The sequence below is a fragment of the Octopus bimaculoides genome, chromosome 6, assembly GCF_001194135.2.
Source record: "Octopus bimaculoides isolate UCB-OBI-ISO-001 chromosome 6, ASM119413v2, whole genome shotgun sequence".
In the NCBI taxonomy this organism is placed as follows: domain Eukaryota; kingdom Metazoa; phylum Mollusca; class Cephalopoda; order Octopoda; family Octopodidae; genus Octopus; species Octopus bimaculoides.
The window spans coordinates 90,651,544-90,655,773 of record NC_068986.1 but is presented as its reverse complement, the minus strand read 5'-3'; positions in this window follow the sequence as shown (position 1 = coordinate 90,655,773).

Sequence of the window (4,230 nt, the reverse complement as noted above, 5' to 3'; positions counted from 1 at the left end):
TATACATACATATATATATACATACACAAGTGTTGGAAACACATTGTTAAATCGAAGTTTATTATTCAGTAGGTAGTTGGTTTGTCTTTGACATCAATTACAGATTTAATGCGGCGAGGAATTGACTTGTACAGGTTCTGAACGGTTGTTGGAGAAATATAAATAAATATTTTGCGAGTATAATTGGCTAGACGGAAATTGTGTAGAAATCAGCCAGATGGAGTTTAATTCTTGTTCAGAAAGTCCAACCCTGTTACATTCTGTTACACTGATTCCGTGAAATACTTCTTCAATTACATGCTAATTTCATGAGCTTGGTCGTTCAATTGGTCGGGATTTCTGATTGGGATTCATTTATATATACATACATACTTATACACACATATCTGTATATACTAGTGGTGACTCCGGCACTCGTGCTGTTCGGGCTTAACCCGAGTGTAAATTTAGTAAAGCGAACGTGTATTTGCAAGCTGATTTAATTTCTGCCATCACTGACTTCATGTGTGTAATTTCAGCCAATAACTCGGGCTCTTTTTATTGAACCTCGTCGCAGTTTATTTATTTTCGTTCAGCGTCTGGCGGTCGTCTTAGAGGTGCCCTGTTTAAAAAAATATCATTCGTAGCAGACGTTCTCGCGACATCGTTCACACGCGCCTGATTCGAGTTAAGAAGTTACAGCCAGAGTTGTTATCTATAATCGTAAAAATCAAAAGTAATTCAAATTCAATTTTTTCTTGAAGCAATAAATTTCTATAGAGATTAGGATTTAAAATCAGAACGAGCCTGGTAGGTGTAAAAGACTAAATGGCATCTCTTGTCAAGAGTACAGGTGACAGTCAGATCACAGATGGTTGTTGTGCACTCCGATGTCGTTATTTGATTGCTGTTATTCTGTGCGTCAGTGAGTAAAGATCAGTTGTTTTGCAGAGTTTCTTAACGTAACTAAAAAAATGGAGGAAGACATAGTGCTAGATATAGAAAATAAGCCTAAGCCATTTAGGGCTAGAAATATTGCGGAAAAACGTGAAATTCTTCGAGCAGGCATGTGCCTTAGAAATCTGTGAAGAGCCTGAGTGACGCTGATGATCTGGAGCCGCCTCTGGTATATACATACTATAAAATGAGAGAGAGAGAGTGAGAGAGAGGGAGGGAGGGAGAGAGGGAGAGGGAGAGTGTGCGTGTGTGTGTGTGGTAGTAGGTGTAGTTATCGTATTGTTTCCTAAGCCGATGGCTCATAACGGGCGTGTGCTGGAGAGCGCTGTCTGACCCTGTACACAATATAAAATTTATCCCCACCCCTACATTCTATTTCATTTTGCATCAATTATCTGCACGCTTCCAGGTCCACCAACACTCATACCTATGCAGATGATAGCTGTCTTCGTTCCTCCTTAAACGTTCGCTCTCATACATCAGCCACGAACAACCTAATCACTTCAAGCCAAACAGAAATTCAATAAACAGAGATCTTGTAAAAATCTTCCAATCAGGTCATGAAATATTTCAGCCTACCACAACTACTAGCCCTCTATAGAATTCAAGCTGCGTATTGTTTTTATATTTGGTACAGTGCTAACATTCAAAATTATATCTGAAAACTGACCATCCTACTAAGTATAACGTCACTCACCAACAGGCTCAACTTCTGACTCACAGAAGTATTGTCTCTTCATTGTGTATTTACTATTGCTACTACTTTATCTTCTATCCCTAGTGTTGGAGTGTCTTGTGCACTTCCACTCAGCCATTCCAGTCTTACACGTCTCTCTTCCTCAAAAGATACCCACTAGACATTAAAGTACTTTTCTTCCATCCTAGAAAATTCGGTTTTCTAGAATTTTCTCCTTGATCTTATTGTTTCTGCTACCATCAACTTGTAATTATTCAAGAGGAATATTAATCGCCTCGATTCCATCGGTTTGCAGTGGCCTGCAAAAGCTATAAGCGCTTGCCTTACTCTATATCAAACTAATAAAAAAGATTAGAAAGGAAACGCTATTCCAAACATTTTGTAATATTTCCCAATAACATGTCATGATGCACATGATAAATCAAGAACAAACGTTATGTTACAATAGTGAATTTCAATAAAATCTGTATGATAACAGCTGGTGTCTTCAACGCCACCATTCCAGGGATATTTGAAAATTACTTATATCATTCTGTATTTCTTAACGTAGAAGTCATCTTCAAGATTATAAGGTAAGTTAAACTATGGAATGTTATATTGTAATATTTTGTTCTCTAAAGTATTTAATAATTTTAAAAAATTTAAGACTCATCTTGAGAGTATTTCTTAGGATTATGATAGTTTCGTATGTTTTGTTCTTTTAATTTTTTTCTATTGGCTCGAATTTCAAATCATGCAGTTGCGATGTTTTATATTTTTGTTACTTTTTTTTTCATTTTCATATCCTTGAATCTTGATGGAGCAAAGAGAAATTCTATCTGGAACAATAAGCAAACATACAAAGCATTACAAACGACCTAAGTATGGTGAATTAAGTAGCCATTCCCGTCCTACGCAATCGCCATTTAATATTTCAAGTTTGGGCAAATTCCTTGATAGAGACTTTTGAGTTTTCTCTCCTTCATTTTCATCCTACATTCAGTGAGAATTTGAAAGGTCACTATCATGATTCTAGCATAATGACAAGGCACAATGAATCCAGTGATCCACTGTCATTAAGTATTGACACGTGTAGTATCTGTAATTCACTTTCTTACATCCAGATGTTGGACATTTCGATGAGTTAATCAAATAAATGGGTTGGCAAAAAGGAAACAATTTTGGACTTCTAGAGCTTTTGAATGACTTTGATCATTTTTTGAAGAACATCTCAAACTGTTTAGGAATCCTGAGAAAATGAATCTATTAGATCTGTCGGCAAACATTTGTAAGAATTTATTGAATAAATGGGACATGATCTTTGTGCTGTTCTTGAAGATAATAAGAGTCAAAGAATTACTTATTCTGTAGATTCCATTCCAGGCAGCTTATACACTGATCAGCTCACTTGTTGTTGAGTTTTGGTATTTCGTCATGTGAAAAGTTCCCAGCAGCAGGGACAGCTGATAATGTTATTGGTTTGTCTGCAGGAACTGGATAACTTACTGTCAGAGTTGATGTAGATCAAAATCAAGACTTCCAAGCAATATATTGGACGAAGATGTTTATAAACTTTCTTTACTAAATCTGACAGTGTGGAAATATTCACTCATTAAAACAGTTGCTTTTGGGATTCCTCTCTGATTAGGGACCTCGTACATGGATTAATATTGACTCTTAGGAAAGTACGAAGTGTGCCCTTGCCTTAAGATGGCATTGCGTGCTGACGCGTATAGAAAATATACATACATACATATATACATGCATAGAAGCAATTATGCGCATAAAAAAAACAATTAGATATATTAAATATAACGGTTTGGGTATGAAATACAAAATGTGTATATTGTCATATATGCAAAACGAGAGAAATCAAAACGTAGAGACGTTCAGACGATGAATATTTAAGTATAAATATATAGATAATTATATTAATAGGTGCAACTTACACAGAGTACAAATGATAGAGATCTTACATTTCAAATCTTAATACAGATTATTCCCTCTTTGAACTTTCTACATTAAGAACTGAAATGCAAGATCCTTTCTACTCTGATGACGGAGATACATATTATCCACTGCTGATTGTTTCCATTACGGCCGCATATTGTGATGAACTACATCTGCTAACATTATGATGGATCTCCGAGCCCCCAGAAGCAGTTGTTGGAATTACAACACCTTTCTTCCTCCCTTTTAATTTTCTCTGTCATTTGTACTATGTAAGTTGGATCTATTAATATAAATATCTATATATCTAAAAATTCATCGTCTGAAAGTTTCCACTTTTTGTTTTCTCACGTTTTGCATGTATACATATATACACATTTTGTATTTCATATCTAACCTTATATTTTATATATCTAATTTGTTTATCCCCGTAATTGCCTCTGTATCTGCTCAACTGGATCTCTCTTATAGCTATTCTTTACTCCACGGAACTGATCCCCTGTAAAGACATCGGAGTCTTAGTTTGAATCATTTGAGCACTACCAGGTATCTCCTATACTGAGAATCTCTGGATCTCATCTGTGGACTATATATACATGCGTATGTACGTGTGTGCGGTGTGGTGTGTGTGTGTGCGTGTGTGTGTGCGTGCGTGTGTGTGTGTGCGT